This window comes from Aulostomus chinensis, chromosome 12 (genome assembly GCF_037954235.1).
Source record: "Aulostomus chinensis isolate RoL2024-O1b breed Wild chromosome 12, RoL_Achi_v1.0, whole genome shotgun sequence".
Classification (NCBI taxonomy): domain Eukaryota; kingdom Metazoa; phylum Chordata; class Actinopteri; order Syngnathiformes; family Aulostomidae; genus Aulostomus; species Aulostomus chinensis.
In genome coordinates this window covers 8,924,568-8,937,431 of record NC_141331.1, presented here as the reverse complement: position 1 = coordinate 8,937,431, position 12,864 = coordinate 8,924,568, and the positions used below count along the sequence as shown (strand labels likewise).

Sequence of the window (12,864 nt, the reverse complement as noted above, 5' to 3'; positions counted from 1 at the left end):
GATCAGACCTACAGTATCTGACGGCTATATTTCACTAATGAAATTCTACTGCAGTATCATGTGATGACTTATGCAAGCGCACAAACAGTCCTAGAAAACTGATTATTGACTGCTGGGCAAATGTTGCTCATCCTAACCATAAATCTCTAGATGATGCTTGGATACACACCAGGAGGTGGTCTTTGCATGCACAAGCATCATTCCCAGATTTTTGGAGGCCAAGATACTCAGTCTTTGAGACACACATTTTCTTCCAGAGGGTTGTGTCATCAATCACAATGTAACACCAAGGGCATCCTGTTTTCTCTGGCATCTGCCATTTGACAAACTCCAACTGATGGACAGAGGCTTAATACTCTCTCTCTTTTACTGGCTTGTACACTGAAAAATCAAGATGGTATTACTTTGCCTTCCCTGGTTGATAACGCCAATCTTTTCAAAGCGATATATCACACAGTGTATTTTGCCTTTGTAGTACCCACACATAGGTTTCTTGAGCAAACAAAGATATATATATATATATATATATATATATATATATATATAGAGAGAGATATAGAGATATAGAGATATATATATATACTATTTTTTTTCACATTTTTTTTTTACTTTCTGCAATTCATTACTCCTTTGTGATTCCATAATGCAGAAATAGCCAGGCACATTGAGCTTGAAGCTAACAGCAACTGAAGGCTAACAACAGTTACAGCAACAAAACAACTGCAAAACTGCTCAAAAACATCCATTTAGAAACTGTCAAGCGCATCGTTTGGGATAATCCACGTCTTCATCCAGCGGTGAGCTAATGTATCTGGTTCAGTTTTCACAGGAGTACTGAACTGAACTAGTTTTTAGGGGCAGTTTTGCAGTTGTGTTTTTTGCTGTAGCTGCTACATTGCCATTTAGCATCAAGCTAAATTCACGCGGCTGGCTCTCTCTACATCTTGCAGTGACTAAGAAGTTAAGAAACAGTGAAACACAGGAACATGAGCTCAGGATGCCTATTTGTGAGTATTCAAGAGACAAAAAACACTTTTAAGGTAATGTAATGCAGGTTGAAGACAGTTGTGTCAAGATACACATTAGCTTACAGTTGCAGATCAATTAGAGAATCCACTGGAACTCTGGCACTCTAACAGCAACAATATTCATGCAGACTACTGGCTTGATACTGTATGTAAAACTAAGCAGACAAAGCCAAGTTTTTTCAAGGAAGGATTTTCATCATTAGGGGATACTGAGCTCATTTGTTTTATGTTATACTGACACATTCAACTAATACGTCTCTCTCTCTCCTCTCTGCTACATAATTAGTTGGCTTGAACTTAGTCCATACATCTCTCATTATGTTCAAAACATGCCTAATTGTGCTGTTTGTCACTCCCATTTTGAATTATGTTTTACATCAAAAACAGCAAATCAAACAGCTCCCACTCTGAACAAGGCTCTAGTCTGGTGTGTGCGTGCGTGTGTGCGTGTGTGTGTGTGTGTTTATGCTTGTTAAACACTTAGTTAAACAATTTACGGTTATCTAAATCAAAATATGTTCGCAACATAACAAATCACAACTCCCACACACCAGCATGTCCTCTGCTCGTGACAGAGCACAATCTGTAAAAGATCATAAGCTCCATATCTGCAGCTTACAGACATTAATACACAACGCCATCGAAATTCAGTAAAACAATGTCAAAGGGTTAGCAAGGCAGCGCCAGTCAGAGACATTTTAGAATTGTAGTCAACCTTTTGTTTTCTCAAAAGCTTTGACAGAATTCTTGAAATTGTCTCGCCCCATTCATAAAGCTCATAAAGGGAAAATGGATGTCATAGCTAATGGTGTCAATTCATCATAAGTGTAAAGATGAGTTAAAAAACATAGTTACTTATATAAATGAAAATGTGTGATTTATTAAATATTAGGGTAATTTATGAAAAACCGACAGAGTTCTGCGTTTGTTGTCTGCCTTAGAAGAGGAGATGTGTCATGTATGGTATTTTCTATTAACTACATGTGGGTTTTTCCGTGTCCGACTGTGTGTTCCTCCTGTGTCTGTGCCTTTGTATGTGTATTGTATTGTGAAAATGTTTGGCTCAATCGTAGCTGCATTTGGCAGGACTTAAAAAGGCCTTTGGGACCTGGGTTCATCAATAACCATTGGCCTTTTGAGAAGTTAATTAATTCAGGGATGGTGAACAGACATTTACCCTGTTGGAATCATCGAGGAGCCGCTAAACTGCTGCTTGGATGAGATTGTGAACGAATAAAAGAGGGAAATTTCAAACACTGCTACCTGAAGACATGAATGAAGACTTCATCATTTTAAGTTAAGTTCTCAACTTTTCATGCTAGATTCTGAGCGACACTGATGTTTTCTGCCAGCATGGACCCATAACATTTAAGGGCAAATATGTTAAACATCATGAAAAATTGCTTTTTTCTTTGAAACATTTGATTTTGCTGGCATCTCGGCCGAGGTTATCTGCCCTCCAAGTGCTGTTTAGTTACCCCTTACAGTTATTTCTGTCTTTGTTATGTGTGTGTATCTGTATGAAGTTGCATATTGCTAATTTCATGCAAATGCATGGTAAGTTTCGGTAGAATTATCAAGACTTTTGAGCAGCACATTTTCTGCTCAGGCAGTTTTTCTTTACACCAAATGATGTGCCCATGAATACCATTGTTCCACCCCATCAGTCACAACCGTCAACATCATCTCCCTTCATTTTCAGTGTGACTTTTTGAGCCTCTTCCTCTGAAGCGCTGACATCTTGACACATATACATCTGTACATCATACACACACTCCCATGAAGTGTATGGTTACCATCTTGTGTGTCGGGTAGCCTCAAGCAGTTACCACTCAGGTCACAGGCCCAGACTCCCAACGGTAGCTAGGGCTCTGGATTGGCTCATCTCTATGACAACCACAACTTATCAAATAAAAGGGCACCCACTTTCATTACTTGGAGTGATGACATGTATGTTTGATGGACAGCTGAAAGGACACACAAATCAGAAAAGGTTACACACTCCGGTTTGCCTATTTCCATCCTCGGCTCAACATAAAACTGGAAGTAATCCTGCCACCCCAGCACTACCATCCCGCCTTCACATCAGAGCTGTGGGAGCTCCTGATGAAAAATGAGGGTTCCAAAAAAATTTGCGTTTTCAGGCACTTCCACATACAGACAGTCACCAGGTACTCACTGAAAATGTAGTGAGTCAAGCCGGATTCAGTGACACATCATTACAACAACAGTGTATTTCATAGGATTGCTGCTACTTAAAATTACACTGTAGAAAACTATAGTGACAATAGTAGTGCTGCTGTCACTGACAACAGGTAGTAGAGTTTTCTACAATATGGATACTGTTGTCTTTTTGCCCAAACCCAAAGCTTTTAGGGAATAGAACTTAAATTACATCCCTACTTTATTCTGCAGGTAATGGCACAATTTCACGGGAGCTGGCTGCATCACAGGGGTAACCATTCAACTATTTGCAAAATAAAACCAAAAGCTGTCTCGTGTTGACTACGGGGGTGGCCTCTGGGCACCACTGGTTCCTTGAACAGCTGAAGTAAAAGCGTTTCTGAGAGCCCAGTTTTCTCGGTTGAATTTATACAGGTGGTGATGAATCGGGTGATCAGATTTGAGTCCTTCCATACAGCACATGTGCTTAAGGGATAAAACCACAATAGTAAAAGCTTCAAAGGGCTGAACATTCTCCAGGAATCTGGATTCACAATAGGTAACGTATGTTCCGCTCTCCTGCACACCTGTTCATTCTCGACTACATCGTCTATCGTATTCATTGGGCTCAGCCTTGGTGCTCCAGTCACATGTCCTTAGCCATTTATTCCACCTGTGTGACTCATTGACTTCTATTTTTACCTTTAATGCATTGTCTTCTCCTCTCCAGGAAATTGTTTTTTTCTCTTTGCCTTTGCTTGACTTTAACCCTGAGCTTAACTTTATATTACACCTACCACAGTAATGTAGAACCTTATTTATTGAAAAATGAATTCAAGCATCGATGTCACTGTCAGGTTGGTGACTTCCTGTTTAGCTACTGACTATTTAGTCATTTCCTGTTAGCTACTTCCTGGTTTTGCAGAACCATGAGGCAGACGTGCTTCTTCTGGAACTCTATCCACTAATAAAACACCATTGAGGCATTGCTGTGAGTTGCTTGTTTGATTGTCGATATGTTGAAGATCATGTGTTAGTTAGGATTAGTCAAGGTTACTGTAAATTCTGTTACTTTTATGTGCAAGCTAAGAGCATGCTAGTAGGTACGTCAAGCTTGTTACAATATAATGTTTAGTTAAGGCAGAGACACTGAATATTTTGTGTTCTATTTACAGTTTCGCCAGCATATGAATGAGTAAGTGCGACAACCGTACTACCAACAAATCCTGAAGTCTAACCCTCTGATAACCCACCCTTTTGATCAAAACTGTGCAGCAGCAGGAGTTCCATCTCCATTAGCAACAATTCATTATCAAAATATCCAAGTTCACAATATTTAGGGGCCTCCGACACGACTCTCCCCAGTGGCCTTCAACATCAATCTCCAGTGCTGCAGCCACTTAACTATCAATCCACCTTCTGCTCCCTCCACCTCCTTAGACGGAAGCCTTTTTTTCTGCCTTTTTTAGTGACATCTGACTTCCTGCTCACGATGTGATCATAATTACTACTCCCACTAGAGGATTTAAAGTTGTTTTCAACAACTTTAAGACCTGTCTGCTAATTACTTGGGGACGACGACAGGGTGATTTCTTTCCTAAGTGTTTTTAGTTTAATAAATGATTAAATTATGCACAACTTCAAAACATATGTTGCTTTTTTTGACTATGAAAGTGACATAAATTTCAGTTGACGAACAGCTCCAATGTTGGAGTAATACTGAACCCTCTTTCTCTACACTTTAGACCCGTGATTGGTTTGGGTCGTTCTTGAGGTGATAAAAGTGACTACTGACAGATCAGCATTTTGCCTCATATTCATGTTCAGTAAATAAATTAATGGTGTCTTTACCTGCATTTGAGCAAATGTAGAATAACCGCCATATCGCATCTCAAGCAGACTTCTATATAAACCCTGTTCCCCGGCCAGTTGAAGCATACATAACTACAGTATATGCTCAGGCGACAGTCTCGATGGAATAGCAAAACTGTCGACACAACAAATTTAGGATGATTACATTTTTTCTCTATACACTTTTATCGGGAGCAATCACTCACCACTACATTTCTATGCTAGCCCATGGTGGATTTGGCTGATTGGTGGGATGAAAGCTCCACATTCCATATTCTTTCTCATATGAGAAAGTGACACTTCAATCCTCTGATCTTAGTAGTTTAAATTCAGACCATGATGCCTTTCCCGGACCACAAGGGAAATTAATAAATGATTAAAGTCTAGTGGAGTCAAGGGAAAGAATGGTAAAAGGGATAATGGTGTATTGCTGAGTGATGCTATCTCACTGCACTCAGGGTTATGTCTCTATCTGCGAGTGTGTTTTCAGAGGAAGCGATGCCTGGAAGCTGCGTTGTTGACAGGTGTCATACGTGATAAGAGGACATTTTACAAGGAACTGGATTACAGGCTCCCCGCACATTCAAATTTAACTATTTAATTTCAGAATTCTACATCCAAATAATAACGGAAGAAATACACGTATCTATGCATGGGTACATCTCTTTACATGCATTCACTCTATCGATGTCAAGCTCGGCATGTTCATGTGAGAGTCTTGGTACTGTATGTGGTGATCAGTCAAACGTTGTCAGGTTTTGTGAACTGCATAAGAATCTACATTGCTGTGGCTGCTGAAACTGGATTTATGGAGCTCCCTGTTGTGAAAGATGAACCCCGTCGAGCCCGGCAAGTTGCAGCAGTTTTACAAGAGTTGTTGGAAAGGGTGTTGCACAGCAGGTTCCAGTTGTTGGGTGTCATGTGTGTTCCAGTGTGTAACATAACCCTTCCAGCACAAATGGAAAGAGAAGTTAAAAACAACAACCATACATTCATCTACATTTGAAGGTGATAGTCTGGGGTCATTTTTTTAAAAACTCAACATTCTTATTGTTATCGCAGAGATGAATTGCATCTCAGCTTTATGCTCATTTATTATTGAGGATTAATGAGACTCTTCTATTGTGTTCGGAGGGATTGATCGTGATTTGACGGCCATAGATAAATCAATAGTCCCATTTATAAGACAGTCATTCAATGTTTTCAGCTGCACGAAGAGGAGGTTTAACAGAGCACTACAACGCTTAAAAATGATGATGTTTCCAAAACCATTGTTTGTATCGGGAAATATGGATTCCAGTTTGTATTCTAATTGGAAAAATAAAACAACGAAGTAAATACGTAACGATGCCGTTTGATAGTTTATTTTGTAAATCTTATTTACCAATAAGAAAATGAAATTGTTCTTTGAACATGGCCAGCACTCAACTGAGGAAATCTGCTGTGACACCGCGGACGAGCTGTGACTCTCCTCAAAACAGCAGTGAGTCCTGTGGGAGGGTTGTGTTTTGATGCAAAGGCCGGCACACTTCACAGCTAGAAAAGCCTTTTATCAGCCACTCGGGCTGCCTTTGAGAAAAAAAAAAGGGGGGGGGGCATTTTGCGTAGGGTCTCTAAGGCCTGAAACACATGGAAAGTTAGCGTGAAGCCCTGTGCACTAGGGTTGCTCACCATGGTGCAGACACACTATATTGATTTAGTGAAATCACCGTCCATAAAAGCATTTCATTTTGACCTACTTTGGACAGTCTCTCTCTCTCTCTCTCTCTCTCTCTCTCTCTCTCTCTCTCTCTCTCTCTCTCTCTCTCTCTAAACTAATAGTCCTGAAATCTCTCAATTGGAAAATTCAAAAGTAGGACAATTGTCAGTTTATTTCCCCCAGTGGGTTACTCATACTACGTGCATGAGGACAAACGCAAAATACTACGTTTCTTTTAAATTGTTTCAACAAAAATCGAATGGATTCGGTTAAATTTCACGTCTTGATATTCAACTAAAGTTCCACGCAGCGCCTAAAAGAAAAAAGTGCCAGTTTTCAATCGTTTCTCAGGAGAACAGAGATAATTTCAAAATGATGAGCTCGGATTTAGATATTTTTTCTGCGATAGGTCATTACCCATCGTTACTGCTTTCAACAGGATTCTATCAATTTAAATTGCTGTTTGAAGGTTATAAATGAAATATAATCTGCCTCCTTTAATTTGACTTGGAGATGATTTCTTGCTTTTAGTGACCCGGTGACCTTTTATTCACTACAGGGTGGATCCGCCTGATTTTAATCACCAGTGATGAACTTCAGCCAACTTCTTCATCCTAAATCCTCAGTGTCGCGGTGCCAAGCAAAGACTTCTGGTATCGGTAAGACTGCATATATTATTACTGCATGTACGTGAAGACTCTCAGGCATCCAGGTCAGGGTATGTACTGTATAAGTACTATACAGCTGAAATATAGACGAGTACAATTTTACGTACTATTTTGTCCCTGTGTCTCCATTCAAAAGCATGAAATAAACATGTTTTGGCATAAAATAAGTTTTAACAAATCACAGTTTTGGTGATTTTTAATAGAATAGATGTAAAAGAAATAATCCAGGATACAGAGCATAAAAATTCAATTTATTTTAATCAAACGTTAATGGGAAGATAAAAAATCTATACATATGCTGTGACACGTGTGCTTTGGGTTTTTGCGGCAGCATTTGCACGGGCAAAATGAGAGCATGAACTCAAACACCAGCTGAAATTGAGCTGGCATCCACCACAGAACGACGATACCGAACACACCTTTAAAATCCATCACGGACTAAGAGATGCTGTAGTTGAAGGCTTAGAAATGGCCCTCTTTGTCAGCTGCCATAAAAATAAAACTCTATAAATAGATCTGGAATTGTGTGTGCGATACGGTTCTGCGAGGGGAAAAAAAGAACAGGAGGAATTGAAAGCTTTTTGGGGTGCAAACAGAAAACAAGCTGCAAGCTCTTCAGCCCTCTGCCAAAGAAAGCAGTGGGCCAAAAAAGAGAATTTCATTATTTATTTCAAACTTTACAGGTGTATTTTTTGTATTTTTGGATCTGTCATCACACATAATACAGGAAATAAAATCAGCTGGGTCGAGTGGAGACTGAACAATGGCGATGAATAGTCGAGGGTCATCTGATTTTCCTTCTGTAGGAACTTCTAGGGAGATTCCACCAAAATATCACTCCTGGTTCAGCGCTTTGATGGTCCAATATATCGTCACCGTCTTAAAATAAAATCTGAAGTGGTTTTTGTCAAGTTTTTCAGAAAACGCGAAAAACTGGAGAAAAAAAACATCATGAGTTGATTTTAAGCAAAAAAAAAAAAAAAAATTGTCAAAAAAATGACAGGCAATTATTATATGGAGGTGAAGATACAGAGCAAAGATCTACGATTCCCTGGAACCATCTGTGAGAGTTTCTCCTCTTATTGAGGAGGTCTGTTCAACCAGGCTTCAGCATCTCTGGCAGTTGTTCTTTAATTCAGTAACATCAGTTTTTAGACGCATGAGCTCAACATGTTTGGTTTTGAAAGATTTTTTTTTTTTACGGCTGTTATATCTATCTATCTATCTATCTATCTATATCGATATAGATATAGATATAGATATAGATATATATCCATAAAGTTTCTTTTAAATTTGGTGTTTGGAATGCCCTGAATTAAACTGTTGATTTGAAGGGCAACCAGACTAGAATTTATTAAATATGAATCAGTTCTTTCATATTAGTTTCAACTAAATGAATTAGTCATTTCAACTCTCATTCTTGACGCAATGTTGCCACAATGTCTCTTTTCAAAGGTTGAACAAATGTTGTTGCTCTTACAAAGCTGCGCTACCTTGACCAGTTCTGTCAAACCAAGGAAAATATGATTAACCTTTAAACCTGCATTTGCCGTAAAATCTCCTTGTCCTCTGCCTGTGCGTCCTCTGCTCGTTCCCGTCTCTGGCCTTTCATAAAGAGATAAATCAGCCGAATGAATGAGAAGCCATGTAGCCTATTTGATGTTTGACTTCCCTTTAAACAATTTTACTTTTGAAATTCTTATGATCTTTTTTTTTTTTTTCTCTTCCTGGCAGCCGAAAAATGGAAGGGATTACAAAGGCATTCTAGTTCACCTGATGAGCGTTTCTCAGATCTGCTTTTTTGCTTTTTTTTTTATTTGCGTCGTAATTTAATTTCACTTTTTAAAGTCGAGTCACAGCGCTTTTTTTTTTTTTCATCGTAACACCATAAAGGGGAGCGATGCTACACAGCAATTAAATCCCTAAGCTGAACTGATATCAGCTCTCGGAAGTATTTTCTATTTATTCCAACAATAAATTGGATTTCACAGTGAAAGACATTAATGTTGTTATTGTGAATGATAGCAAATTTGATCAAATAAATTCAATTTCAGTATAATTAGTGTCATCAACCAGTGCGAGAAAGCTACTTTGTGATGGTGTGAATTCAGTCCAGCAAATGCTCACTTATTTGTCCGGGTCCTGTGTCTATATTACCATCCCTGTGGACAGCTTCAACAAATCAATAGACGCCATGGTGGAATAAATGATCGGGCTAAGGTAATTCAGAATTTGCATAAAATCAATAAGCTGAAATGGAATTATGCCATCACTTCCTTTGTCATCACTGAATTTTCCCATGACATCTAAGCAAATGAAAATGATTGATTTCAGGCCTTAATGTCATACTGTATGTTGGTTTATGCTCAATTTTCCATCATTTTGTCACCTGCCGAAAAAAAAATCAGTTGATAAGAGAGCACATCCCTAATCTCTACTGCTGGTATGGAGTCTGTTGTGATTTGAAAATGGTCTTAGCTGTAGGGATGAAGATATATTCAGCTTCTCTTCCACCAGAAAGAGTCTCCGATAGGTGACTAAACCAGCTACATACACGCGCGCGATCTTTTCGCGTTTTAGCTGTTTCTTACATTCAAATGTGACCAAAATGGTTTTAAAATTGTAGTCACAACAATACATTTTTATTTACAGGCGTCTTTTAGGACATCTGAGCTACAGAAATGTGAAACAATGTGAATTACATCAAAATAAAGTCAAGAGAGGACAGCCGAGACAAAAGGTCAAACTAAATTATTATGAGTAGCAACACATCAGCGGCTCAAATGCATGAGCTTCCTCTAAAAACGGTATGACGCAGCTTTTTCTCTGGTCCGGAGTGTCAGGGGACTTCTGGAGAAATGACTGTACTTTCTGTTCTGGCATTTCTAATCAGCAGCTCAGGGGATGGATCAGCACTGTCTCTCCATGCTCTAAATACTCCTCCGATATAGAAGCCATTCTACACTTAATGAAGGCGTTGATCATTGTCAACTTAATGACACTCCCTAAGTGGATTGTATACCCACCCAATTTGACAATGTTTTTGAGGCTTTTCACGGATATTATTTTAAAGTGGGAAAAACACTGACAAATTAACCACTAAATATATCACAGCTTTTAAAAACGCTCGGGATTACTTTGCAGTCCACGCAGGTCTACGAAGAAGAGAAGTGTGACACTAATGGGCGGGAGTTTTAATCTCACCTTCATTAGGACGATCAATTGATTCAAAGCTCATTGGTCGGAAGGATCAGAAGTCCATCAGCTGCATTCACTTTCCTGCAGATTTAGTCCGCTTTGTTTGCAGCTGAGGCTTTGAGCCTGCCAGCAGATCTATAACAACATTTTGTACAAGTCAATCTCCCGGCCACATTGGGTTGGTATCGTGTCGGAAGACGTAAAAGTAGATTTTAGACGGGTTGTGGGGGTGAAAGTTTTCCGGGACACGTTGGTTTCCGTTCATCGAAAAATAAGCGTATTTTCTTGTTAGTGATGTAACGTGAAAATAGTTGAAATATTTGTCTCATAAAAAAGGGAAATACAGAAGAGCTGCACGTTTAAGGAACGTATGTAGAGAATTAGTTGTAATAGTACATGCTCCGTCAGTGGGTCAGACATGGGTCTTTTGAAGCCATTTTTATTGACTTATTTATCTTTATTAATTGAAAGTGTGTGTGTGTGAGATCATGTAAGATTAGTAAAAACAGGAGAGGCGTGACTGTGCAGCACAGAGCACACACCAAAGAGAGAGTAATGTTAGACTAGCCACTAGCAATAAGGGTGAACCCCACCTCTCGGCCAAAGGCTGCTGGGAGAGGCTCCAGCCCCCCACGACCCTTAACAGGATAAGCGGTAGGAAATGGTTGGATGGATGGATCCTCGTCAGAACAATAACTCAGCAGCATGATGCAAACTAAGGAGGACTTTTATTTAAATTTTATTCAAATTACAATTTTAGAACAATTTCACTTCACCAGGCCCTGAATTTTATTTAAATTTTAATGAATTCCTGCAAAACTACAATTTTATATTGTGATAAATTCCCCCACACACTTGCAGCAATGTCTAACGGTGTTTACCCAACTTTTGAAGCAGCAAATGTGTTGGCCTTGAAATAGACTTGCAATCTGTCCAGGGTTTACTCCACCTCTCGCCCGAAGTCAGCTGGGATAGGCTTCAGCCCCCCAGCGACCCTTAATGGACAAGCCACACAGAAAATGGATGGATGGATTCTACAAAAACTAAACAAATCAAATGACAGATCAAAGGGGTAGGGGTGAATGAGGGTTTGTTTTTATCGAAAAATGTCATCATCTGCCAAAAAGCTGAGGAACAAGAAGGAAAATAAGAGATTTTTTGAACCAGAATTTTTTTTTTACTCATTCATTTTGAGTGTTCTCTCACTCCCGTGGGGTTACTTCAGCTGTTTACTATAATAAACTCGACATTCAGTGGGGAAAATAAGTTTTGAACACGTCACCCTTTTTCTCAGTAAATGTATTTCTGAATGTGCGACTGGCATGACATTTTCACCAGATGTCGGGAACAACCCATGCAACCCACACATGCAAAGAAATCAAACCTAAGATGTCCATGAATTAAGGGATGTGTAATAAAATGGAGTGACACAAGGAAAAAGGTATTTGAACACACTTCTTAAATATATTTAATACTTTGTACAAAGGCCTTTATAGGTAATAACACCTTCAAGATGCCTCCTATATGGAGAAACTAGTTCTTTTCATAGATCTTCTGTTGGATTCAAGTCTCGATTTACCCTGTTTTCCCCCTCATTCTGTCACACTGTCCCTCCTCGTAGCCCCTTTCCCTCTTGTCCCTCGCAGCTTCCCTGGCACCTCCATACGGCTTCAGTCTGTTGTTCTCGTGTATCCATATTATGTCCTTCATTTCTCGATGATTTCTGTTGGATTATCATGGTGGAAGTAGATTTGTTTGCCCCTGACTTGAATCTTTTTCTGCCAGACTTTCTTCAGAATCATTTCAGTTAAGTGGGAGCAGTGGGAGCAGTGGGAGCAGTGGGAGCAGTTTATGAGCGAGGGCTCAGTGAGCTCCCTCCTCAGCCTCTGCTATGCGTGCCTTCAATTCTCTTCTTCAGCTTGTCTTTAAATGTGGTCGGTTCATGGCGTAGGTCTCTTTTAAGGTTGTTAATATCACTGGTAATTGTCGTGAGCCCGATTCGCAGCATCTCTGTGCTGTCTCGGCCTTTGGTTGGATCTTTTCTGTGTTCTTTAACCTCATGTTGGAGATTTGTGTCCTCGTGGCTCGTCAGTTTGCAGGGTGGCTGTCCTCGTGTGGGAGCTGCTCCTGAATAGACGTCTCTCTGTTGGCAGCGACAGTTGAGCCGAGATGGGAATGGATGAACTTGACAACCTCAATACGGCCACCAGACGCTCCGAGACTGGACTAGGAATCCACATCAAAAGCAAGACGGGAA

At 39.7% G+C, this 12,864-nt stretch overlaps 1 protein-coding gene across 3 annotated transcripts in view; it reads left to right on the top strand.

Annotated features, from left to right (window-relative positions):
* The first annotated feature begins 774 nt into the window (after positions 1-774).
* Positions 775-12,864, top strand: part of ikzf2 (IKAROS family zinc finger 2) — a 49,236-nt gene continuing 37,146 nt past the window's right edge. For 2 of the 3 annotated variants that reach the window (XM_086219927.1, XM_086219928.1), the window contains exons 1-2: positions 776-1,007; positions 7,301-7,400. The gene's annotated coding sequence lies outside the window, so the exon portion shown is untranslated. Of the gene's footprint in view, positions 1,008-7,300; positions 7,401-12,864 lie in introns of all 3 variants that reach the window. The other variant, XM_086219929.1, reaches the window with a different exon arrangement.